The sequence below is a fragment of the Zonotrichia leucophrys genome, chromosome 1A (assembly GCF_028769735.1).
Source record: "Zonotrichia leucophrys gambelii isolate GWCS_2022_RI chromosome 1A, RI_Zleu_2.0, whole genome shotgun sequence".
NCBI lineage: Eukaryota > Metazoa > Chordata > Aves > Passeriformes > Passerellidae > Zonotrichia > Zonotrichia leucophrys.
Genome location: NC_088170.1, coordinates 2735459 through 2747209, shown reverse-complemented (window position 1 = coordinate 2747209; position 11751 = coordinate 2735459). Strand labels below are relative to the sequence as shown.

At 37.8% G+C, this 11751-nt stretch overlaps 1 long non-coding RNA gene across 1 annotated transcript; it reads left to right on the top strand.

Annotated features, from left to right (window-relative positions):
- Window positions 1-1456: 1456 nt before the first annotated feature.
- On the top strand, window positions 1457-4919 carry LOC135456343 (uncharacterized). Its single transcript, XR_010442517.1, has 3 exons — window positions 1457-1583; window positions 3024-3107; window positions 4858-4919. It is a non-coding gene; the product is annotated as an uncharacterized LOC135456343 (long non-coding RNA).
- Window positions 4920-11751: the final 6832 nt, after the last annotated feature.

Sequence of the window (11751 nt, the reverse complement as noted above, 5' to 3'; positions counted from 1 at the left end):
GGCAGCACCAGAGCCCAGCCAGGGCTGCACCCAAGATGAACCAAAATGGCCCCAAAATGCACGGCCGGGCACGGGCTCTGTCCCTGGGATCAGTTCTGCTCCATTTGCACCTTGCAGTTCATTGTCCCATTCCAGCTTTAGCCCAGGCAGTCCCACCCTGCTTGTTTTTCTCTCTCCAGCCCACGGTGTTTGTGCTCCTGGGCTGAGATTTGGGTCATTTGTCCTTGGTGCCCAGCTGGAGCAGGAATTGTTTTGTCTCCCTGCTCTGTGCACAGAGCTCACGGTGCCCTCATGTGAAGCTCAGACCCACACACTAAACCAGCACAGAATCTGAAAATATAAAAGCTAAAACCTGAGGCATCAATACACCTTCCACAGGCTGTCTTCTTTGTGTGGTCTGCCCTCCACCACATACAAGCAAACAGCCAGCTGTGGAAGAGACGCCATTTAAGGGATGTTCCCTTTTCAAATTACAGGCTTTGATATTCTGCTCTTTGTTAGAAGACACAGAATGCTTGCCATTTGGGCTACTGACATTTCTGCAGACACACTAGAAATGTTTTAAAGGCTGAGACCTGTAACATTTTCTTTCAAACTTGCCTCCTAGAATGCATGATGGCGCTTCTCTTTGTCAGAGTGCTGGAAGTGTCTTTCTCTGACTGCTTGGAATGCCTCTGGTTGCTTATGCGAACATAAGTCTCCATCCACAGCCTTCCTTAAGAACAGAAAATAACTTTCAGGCAAATCTGTTATGGGGATCCCACAGATCTCACTTTTCCATTAGAAATCAAGCAAGCATTTTTCCCTCCTCTATTCATGCTTTGCAAAAGAAGTTAATCACACCTACATGGTATAAAACATCTTTGTTTCCAGTGGACCTTTTTGTCAACAGCAAGAGCTATAACATTAAAGGAACTAATTTTCCATGCAAATTATAGCTATACTGTGATTATTTTTTGCCCCGTGACATTGTGGCATTCAAAAATATGAATGGCTTCAAAATGAATTCTGGGAAACTGATGTAAGGAAAGTTCAACTGAAAATATTACAGAGTCAGAAGAGCTTTCTTTGGATTAGAAGTATATTTGCACTGCATTTTTTGCTCATCTGGGAAGAAAACCACCATCCTGGGCCTGTCCTCTGTCATATTCATATTTTCTGGAAAAATCTCTTCACCCAAGATTTTCTCCTGGGAATCCAAGAAGCCTCAGAGAAAAAGGAAAATAAATTCTTATCTTATTTGCTTCTGTTGTGTTGTGCTCACATGTGGAATGTGTTTGGACATTGTTTACCAACAGGTGATTATTTAATTGGATTCTGGTGTGAGCTGTTTTGACTTATTGGCCAAGCTGTGTTGGGACTCTGGAAAAAGTCACAAGGTTTCATTACTATCACTTTAGCCTTCCATAATTATCCTTTCTATATTCTTTAGTATAGTATAATATAGTATAGCATTCTTTAATATAGTACATCATAAAATAATAAATTAGCCTTCAAGAATACCTCCACCCAGGAAAAAGTCTACCAGACTATGCGCACCTGGCATAGCAAGGGCAAAAGTGCTTCTGTTTTGCTGGGAGAAGGTAAATGCTTTTATTTTTAAATTTTTCAATTGATGATTAAGCAGCATTTTTTTCTGTGAATACTCAAGGGAGCAGGATTTCAGCTGGCCTTCCACTTTTTTCCAAAGGTCAGGTTCCTTAGAGGATTTTCCATAATGCAATGTGAACTTCTCTCAGATCAGTTTTTGCCCCGGGCATAAAGTAAATTTTGACTCTGGAGAAGGAGGAGGTCCAGGCTCTCAGGGAAAAAGGCTTTTTTTTTTTTCCTTTTTTTTTTTTTTAATTTAATATAGATGCTTTGAGCTGTCTCATTTGTCAAACAAGGAAAATTTTATAAATAGTTATGTTCTGCTACCAGACTTGTTCAATTAGAAATTAAGAGCAGCTTTATTGGGCAGACACTGGAACTTTGGTACTTTGGTCCACCTATCTATATATGTATGGTGTCAAATTAAATAGAAAAGTTTAACAGAAGTTTCTTTGTCACCAAAGTGACTTACACCAACACAGATGCTTCCCATACACTTTTTTTCTGCTGTTTTCAAATTAATGACACTAAGAGTATGATGCATTTTCATGTTATCTTTAGACAGTGGAAAAGTATTCTAGTTCTCATCTTGTTCAGCTAAGAATATTTCAACAACATTACAAAAATTAAGTGAAGAGATACATGCATACTTAAACACTCAAGTCTGACCTCTGTGTCTTCAAATATTTACAGAAAATAATCAGTGATGTACCAACTCTATTTTTCATTTGAATAAAATAAACTACATAAGACGGTAGTAGAGTAAAAAAGATTTATAGAGGTAAAATCTCATTGTTTCATGTCCAGGATATGACATGATATTTGCATATTCAGAGTAGGCAGTATTTGCATTAATGGCATGCCCTTGTTTTTAAGTTTATTAGATTTGAGATGAGTTTGATAGGAACTGGTTATTTGAGCTATTTTTGCAGCATTTCAATGTTTATAATTATTGAATTGATGTATATTTTAATATAAAACATGTGTACACCTATATTTAAATTCACACATATAAATATATGATGTTTTTTAAAAAATTGTTATCATATTGTTAAGTTATGTATACTTACAGTATACAGTATACATGTTAAGCTCTGAATACTTAATTTAAATGAGAGATTTGGGGATTTCTTTCAATTACTGTTATTATTACTATAACAACCCTTTGCATTGCAATCATGACCAGCCCATTGCCATATTTAATACAGAAATGTTTTTATCTCTAAGATTTTTACAATATGGGAAATAATAGAATTGAAATGCTTAATGGGAAAAAATCAGATTACAACAGGCCACTCTACTGGCCATGCCTGGATGTCATCCTCAGGACATCAGCAGTGTAGTAGGGAGTAATTTCACAAGGATTCTGGCAATTCAGAGTTTTAATGAGATATCTTAAAAAAAATCACTGAGGTAACTGAAAATATTTTCAGGTTTCTTCTCCTGAGGACGAGGAGCAGTTTCAAGAGGAAGGCCAGAGGATCTTTTGCAAAACCTGCTTGTTAAGAGGGATACAGGTAAGCTGAGGTGGGCTGTGGAACATCTGGCAGAGGGATGCAGATGTGCACCATGGCCAGAGCAGGAGGCTGGCAGAGAGTTCTGCAGCATGGATATGCTCAGCTCTGCTAAGGCAACAGAGCCACAGCAATCCAAAGAGGGGATAATGAGTACCTGAGGAAGATATTAAACTGTCTGTTTGGGGAAGGCAGGTTGTATCTTAAAGATATAATAAATATCCAGCTGAGTTAGATTTATCCTGTACCTGAGGAGATTACCATGAGGCTGACTATATTGAAATAACTATCCGCTAATTTTTTTTTTTTTTTTTCTGTAGAAGAGAAACACTGGCTTTGGCCCAGGCCCCTTGTTCTAATGCTTAAGAATTAATAACCCTGACAATAGAATTAAGTATTTATATTAGATAGACTGAATGCAGAAGGGAGAAACTAATACTGTCAGCCATGTTTTTCAGGTAAAGTACAAAGGAAGAAAGACTTGTACAAGGAACTATTTCAGTGTACAGCTAATTATACTTCCCTCTTCTCATTCTCACCCCACTTTCCATCACTCAAGGCAGAATAGCAAGGCACTTTGAACATTTGAATTTATCATGAGTATGATGGGCTGGTTTTCAGTTGTGTGCAATAAACAAAAACATCAAATACCAGACAGAACTGAATGAAAGGGCTGATTAAGATTTTGTAGCCCCTTCACTTTTTTTACTCAGAGTTTGTTGAAAAATTGCTAACAAGCTTCAGAGCAGCAAAAAAGTTGGCTTGTGCCACTAGGCATAAACACACTGAGGTATGAGGAGGCCAGAGAACTTGAAAAGTTCTTCAGCACTCCTCACCAGCATGTGATAAAATAAATGCAGGAGACCACAGTGGAAAAGCAGTGATTTATTATCTGACCTGTGAAGCAAAACAATTGCAGCATTACAGAAAGGATGAGTTACTTTGGGGTGTGATTGTCACTGTTAGAGGCCATCGTGCACCCAAGGCCAGGGCTGAAGGGGAGAGAGAAATCAGCAGGTTTTGTTTATGGGTCGCCATCTCTTCTTTTAGTCTTGATCTTTTAAATCTGAGTGCAGGACACTGTGATTTTGGTGTCACCAGAGAGGGAGAGCTCTGTGAGGAGGGAATAACTGTACCAGATTCTCCTCTACTGAATAAATCCACCACCAGCCAATGCCCATGTTTATTTCAAAAGGTTTCCCTTTGTCTAGAAACTCTGGGTTGTTTCAAACTAGCCAGAAACACCACTACCAAGAAAACAATAACACAACAGCACAGTTTTGGTGCATCACTCCACCCTCATGAGTACAAAGATGGCCACCACTAAAGTGCTGATTCTTCCCCAAATTGGATTCAGAATCTGGATGTACTCATCTAAAGCAGCATGCTTTTGAAAAGGAGGATGGCACACTCTGAAATGACTACATGCAACATAATACAAGTCAGGATATAAAATATCTTTGCCTCAAAAAAAAGGAGAAATGCATTATTTTACGTCATTTCCAAAAATGGGCTTGATGGGGCTCATCAGGAAAGCAGCTCAATTGTGCTGTTGCCTGATTTGTGAGAGACACACTGACACAGAGCTCCTTTTTCAGGGGAGTAGAGTGGGAGAAATGGGTTGTAATCAACAAGCTATAGGTGTATCAAAATACATTTGATTGTGAAGGAGCCACATCAACTAAATTCATTGAAACACCCAAGAGGTGAGTAGGGCTTAGCAAAACATTTAAGCAATTTCCTTTTTTTTTAGTGCAGGGAAAGGTGAAAGTATGAAGATATGAAGATGATGTGAAGGTGCCCCTGCAATCCTATTTTACCGGCTCTCAGCTGCATCTTTTAAAAAGGTAGACTGCTTCCTACTCTTTTTCATTATTTTAAACAAATCTAAACATAGAATTCATGCTTACAGGAAGTAAAGGCAGTTTGGGAAGAATGAAGTATGGAGACTGTGGGTGGGGCATTTCACCCTTTGCACTAGAAAGTTATTAATGTTTTCTGGTAAACCATCTAAATTTATGGTGCCTGAAAATATTTATATATGCTTCCTCAAAGTACAAATTACAGCAGTCTTGAGCTTTTTTCCTGAGGCCTTTTTCATAGCTCTCTATGCAGATGATATCTAATAAATTGATTTCTATTTCTCTGTTTCATTACAGAATTGCTTATTGTAAAAAATACGTCTTGTCTTTGGAACACCTGACTTTATAAACAATGAGTCAGTAAATGTGAATACTTAACAAGGCAGACTCTGCACTTCTAAGGAGCAGTCATGATAAACTCTCTTTTAAAGGCATCTTGTTAACAAATTGCTTTAATAGAAAAATATAATGAGTTCTCTTGCCTGTTAATAACTATTTTGCTGTTCCCCTTTTCTTGATTTTGGAAAAAATTTGAGCTTCCAAAGGGATCTTTATGTAGCTGCAGTTTCCAGAGCAAATAAGACTTCAAATGACCTAATCAAAGCAAACAAAGAAAACTGAATTAAAAACCCAAACCAAACCAAGCAAACAACAAAAACCCCAACAACTTTCTCTGTTTGTGCTTGGCAGTGCATATTTTGTCTGAAGGAAAAAATGGGGTGAAACCTAGTCCTTATCCCAATCCCCATAATCCTTCATTGTAAAGGTAAATTTAGCTGCTCTGAGTGGACCCTCATCTTAAATCATGTCCTTCACTGTCATTTCAAAGTTACCCACATACCATATGTATTTTTTGCCTATTTATTTACAAATTGTCTGCATTAGAGAAAAAAAACCCCCATGAAGAGCAAACACACCCCAAACTGCTTACCCAAATCTGAGGAATCTCATCTTACAGGTACACCTTGGCACTGTGAACCCCACATTAGTATTCCCACATGAATATATTGTATTTCTCACATGGGTGAGAAATATTTGGAGTGACACAAGCCTGTAATATCTACCTGCAAAAGGAAACTGTAATTGCAATATTTGCTGTAGGAACCAATGCAGTGAGGCACCCAAACTTTCCTAGGGAAATCAGCTGGCTATTCATGAACATCAGGGCTTTCCTGCATGAAGGTCTAGACTGGCACAGAAAAACCTTCCAGCTGCAGGAAGCAGCTGTTTGGAGCTGTCTCCTGGGAGCTGTCTCCTCTGAGTGATGGTGAGAATCTTGTGCTTCAGCAATCCAGATCAAACAGGTTTTTCAGGGGATGGGGCCTGGAGAGAAGAAAAACAATGCAGTAGTTTGCAAAAACCAGCCCAATGTGTTGTGTTTAGGAAAGGGGCTAAGTGTGCAGAACTCTCCTCCACACAGCAGCAAAGGGCATCTTGGCTGCTTTTGAGTTTTGATTTATTCATTCCTGCAGCCAAAGTTTTACATCCAAAATGTTGAGTGATAATTCCCCTCCTCCCTCACATAAACCTGTGGAGGAAATCTGTGCCAACCTTCCAACCAGGTATCTCTGGCTTGTTTTAGCATTTCCATGGGTTCTCTCCATCTCACACCTGAAAAGAAAAAAATGGTGGAAAGAAAGCTTCAAAGTACCCCAAAAATTTTACCATGGAGCCTACTTACTGTCCTCAATACTAATGAGCAATCAGAGTGCAGTCCTCGTGTCTTGTCCCTGAGGCAAAGCCAGGTCTGTGTCCCAGGAATGTTGTGTCAGGGAGAATGTCTCACCCCTCAGCAAAGACCTCCTGTGTCCTCATGGTGCAGAAGTTAGAGGGATCCAAAGTGAAGTGTTCACATTGTTGCTGCCTTACAGAGTAGAAAAACAAAAAATAAAAAATAATTTAAAAAACCAAAACAAACAAAAAAAATCAAATCAAGTCAAAACACAACAAGACCATAAATTTATACATAAATTACTTTCAAAATATAAATTTATTATAATATACTTCCCAAGTATGGAGTTTGGTCTGCAAGGTTACCACTGTCCACTGAAGAAATAATATAATATAATATAATATGGATAAGTGACCTATGCTTTTACGTGACCTGTACTGTTAAGTGCCTTAAATATATTATGATCTAATATGGAACAAAAAATTTTCTTCTTTTGAAAATGTAGAGGGTTTTTTGGGTTTGTTTTTCTTATTTGAGACCAAAAAATATGTGTATTTTATACTTTTGTACCAGAAGGGGAATGGAAAAAAATATATTTGAGACCTAAAAATAGTCTTTAAATATATAATTCAATTTGTCTAAAGTTCATTGTTGAATTCCATTAAAACATTAAATAACATTATATATAGATATTTTAAAAAAATTAATAATTTATCTTTTGACAGGAAAAGTTCAGCCAAAATATGTTATCAGTTCTACCATTTGGATTGATATTCCTTTAATACCCCCAGATGGATGATTACTTCCCTGTCTAATTAATAAAAAGTTTACATATCTAGTGAAGAGAAAAACATGCATATTTAATACCCATTATGGTGTTAGATTGCAGGCTAGAAAATACACAGCAGAGGCCTACTATATTCTGATATTGCCTGTAAAATTCTAGTTATTTTGGGGCAGGGACAGGAAAGAACAGGTAAATTTTTTTTCAAAATCAATTGTCCCTGTTTAGAAGAGCAGAGAAGAAAAGTTTTCTCTCACCAGAGCTGGCAAAATGGGTGTGAGATGCTATGGCAGAAAGCTTTATTTTAAAGAGATGGAAGTTCACCATTAGATGCTATGGCAGTAATGCCTATTGTGATATAAAAAAACAAAAAGAAAATCCGCCTAAAAGCAGCTGAATCAACTCAACTCTGCTGGATCTGTCCCAGGTAAGAAGATACATTTATTCATGTTATTTATTGATAGGATGGCAGGGAATTTATTTCGTTATATTTTATTTATTGATAGTCTACAGGGAAGCTGAGAATTGCTTCCATTGTTCCTGGTAGTTTCAGGAGAAATGTTTAGGGGTCTCTCCCTCACTCTGCTGCATGAAACATCCTGAGGCTGCCAAATTTGCACATTACACTCTTGCATCCCATGAAAGATCCATTTACAGGGGTTTAACAGTAAACTTGACCAGAGCCTGTTGAGTTTCTAACTTAGTTTTAGCTAAAACAAAAACAGTGCTGAAAAAAAAGGTTTTGTTTGCGCATTTTTCAGTTCTAAAATTTCTTACATTTCCACTGTCTTTTTTTAAATTGCCTTTCTTTGTTTTTCCCTTTTTGCCTTCTGTCTTATTCAAAGCAAAAAGAAGAGAGAAAGGTACATGGAGTCCTTAAAACATATTATTTTCCAAAACAAAACCTATTGGTTAAAGGGCAGAAGAAATCCATTTCAAAGAGCTGAAATATTTCATTTTTGTATTCCTTGCAGAGAATATATCCATTTTTCCCAGTTTTACCAGAGAGTGTGAAAGAATAGACATCTTGATCCTATGGCTGCACCATTTCAGGCAACTTTGCTCAAATCTTGCACATTGACATCAGGCTTAAAAAGAAGGAAATTGTAGCAAATTTACCAACAATGCAAATCATAGAAGATGGCAAAAATCTGTAATCTGTTTCCTTGACAACATGACTGCCCCAGAGGATGCTGGTTTGTTTTGGTTTTTTTAAAATTTATTTATTTTTCTTTTTGGCAAATGGGCCTGGGAGGTGGAAGATTTTAACAAATGAGCCTTGAAAAGTATCATGGTAAAATCACTACAAAATATTTATATTTTTTTTCACATGATATCTCTTCTTTTTGGTCCCTGACAATGGAATCCCTGAAATGGAGCGCGTCCAACAGTTGAGTTTTTCGTGTTTAAATCTGATAATGGAAATATATTTTGATGTGTGAGTTCCATTTCCTCCCTGCCAACAGCAGGCAGCTCCTGAGCTGTTAATTAAAGCATGTTCCACCAAAAACCTGCAGCACAAACACACCGTGGCAGAGCATGTTCTGTGTGCTGTTCCTCCTCATGTGATAAGCAGTGCATTTCCTCAATGGATGCACATTGCTTAAATTTTTAGAGCTATTAAGCCAGGATAATTATGGAACAATCTAGGCAATGTTCAATAGCCCATGCAGATGCCTGACAGGGCATGTTGTCTCTTAATTAGGAATTTGAATGCCTAATGCTTGTATATTAACTGAAATAATTGGATAGATGTTTTACATTTTCTTCACTTTTACTGACAACCAAGCAAGGGACCACAGGAATCAACATATCTTCCTAAAGCAGCTGATTTCATTTGCACTTTCTGCGTGATCTAATCTGTGGTTTAAGTGGGATTTTTAAGAGAATGGATGCTGGCTACTGTGTAAATATATTCTAAGATGTTCCTCAGTGAGTCCTGCAGTTTTAAACTGGTATCCTGTTGCTTCCCATGCTATGATAACCTACCCAGTGTAATTGCCTGCTTCTATCCTCTTTGTTCCTCAGAAGTCAAGTAAAATCACAATAGCTGTTATCATTCTTTTATTTTTTCCAAGTGCTGATAATGGGATGTGTATCATTTCAAACAGAATTCTGATGTGACATGAGCACAGTTGCTGCTATTGATGTGAAAATCTGCTTTGTTTTCCACAGATTGGTGATGCTTTTGTGGAGCTGGGCTTGTTGGCCTGGATTCTGCAGCTCTGGCTGCAGGGGATGGGTTTTGCTTGGACATCCCAACCCTTGCTCTCCCTTTCACTAAACACAGGGAGAGCCCTAATGGGTCTGGCTGAGCTGTGTGCAAGCAGGTAGGATCCAAATTTTTGGATGCTGTAGCACCTTCCATTAGCCCATTTCCACAGCTGAGACACCATTCATATCCCACACCAACCCACCAAAAACTGTCCAAAATTCCCCCAAGCTCCATGGCAGCAGAACTGAGCCCCAAATGAACAACTTTAATCCATATCTGCTGTGCTTGCTGGTGTATACATTGTTTATATTTAGGGTGTCTGATAAATGTGTTTATTCACAACTATTAGTATAAAAGCTCCTTTAAAAGCAACAAATTGCTCTCTATTAGTAATGTGCATAATGACCTATTTCCATAAACATTTTTAGTCAGAGAAATTTTAATGTGCAAAACCCTGCAGACATTTTATGGAAATTTGACTGTATTCTGCAGAAGTGCATCACAGTCATATTTTGTTCTCTAATATTTTGTTTTGAGAGGTGAATTACTTTCATTCTGATATATAGCACAAAAGAAACAACCTGGCACTGGAAAAAGGAAAATGAGTCTTAATGTGTTTCCTTCTTGCTAATGTATATTTGCTTGATTGATGTAAGAATGTTTTCTTACAAAATATGTACAGCGCTTGTTGGTTGGGGGTTTTAGTTTGGTTTTTTTTTTTTTTTTTAGTTTTTGTTTGTTTGTTCTTTCTCTGCCTTATTTAAAAAAGGCTAATATAGTCTTTTAAAAAAGTTCCTTAAATCTATTCATAATGAAAAATAAAAATGAAGGAATGCCTTTATGGTCAAAAGGATAAATACAGTTTCATAGTCTTGTACTGCATCTGATTTCTATACCTAAATAGAGGTCAGGTATGAAAAACTATATTCAGAAAATATTGAGATGCAGTTTTAGAGGAATGCCTTAAAAAATTAGCCCAAGAGGGTGAAGCATGTACCACCTTTACTTTTTTGTTGTTGTTTGAAAAGCATGCAGACAAATCTTCAGTATTCTGTGGAGTCTTAACAGCATTTCTGTATGTCATGTACTAAATGAAACCCGAACATCAGCAGGGTTGTTCATATTAATTTACTGTAACTTTGGAGCAAATGATGCTTTTTTCTTTCATGCAGAGCTTAAAGCTCCAGAATTACCAGCAATTCCAACAAAAGTCTGTTAAAAATAACCTAACTCATGTCAGGTGAAAGCTGTCTCGTTTGTAGTACCACCAAATCATATTATTATAAAGAAAGCAAGGTTTTATTTTAAATCAAGCTAATCACACAGCCATGCAGAGGAGGTAGAAATGGCAAAACTAAAATAAAAAAATCCAGGGATCTAATAGCAAAGAAGCTGTGCAGTATTTTAGCTCTGCTTTGAAGGCTCTCTAAGCAGCCATTTTTTAAGGAACCTTTGCTCCATGTTGAGGCACAGGCAGAGCTCAGCTTTGAATCCAGTTTTGCCTTTGACACTGTGTTAATTTGGACAAACCCCCAAGTGACATTTTAAGCTGGAAGATATCAACCTCCAGCATGGTTACCCCATCCCTACTGCACACAGAGGGCTTGGTTAGCTGATAAAGTCCTCTGTAGATCAACAGAAAGACAAGAAAGGCATGATGAAAGGTGTCAAGGGTGTGAAAAAGACTAAAACGTGAAAGCCTTTAGAGATCTCTATGAGAAAAGCAGGTCCCTATATTTCTGATTTTGTCTTACGAATGTTGATGCACTTTGCTACATCCATGTGTTCTATATGAAGAATTACGGGTGTATCTCAGCTGGAAAGGAAGTCTAAATTAAAACCTCAATTGTTGAGGAGGTACACAGAGTAGAAAGATAGCTTTGGATCATCATACTGGTTAAGTGGATTAACTCTGAGCACGTGTCATTGGCTCCTGTGGAAGAGAAGAGGTCAGAAATGTGATAAAGAGCTTGGCTATCCTGGGGTGCATTGGGAGGAGTGTGGCCAGCAGGCCAAGGAAAGTGACCCTCACCTCTCACTCAGCTCTGCTTAGGCCACACGGGCAGTGCTGAGCTCTGTTCTGGTCTCCACAGCTTAAAGAGGACAAGGAGCTG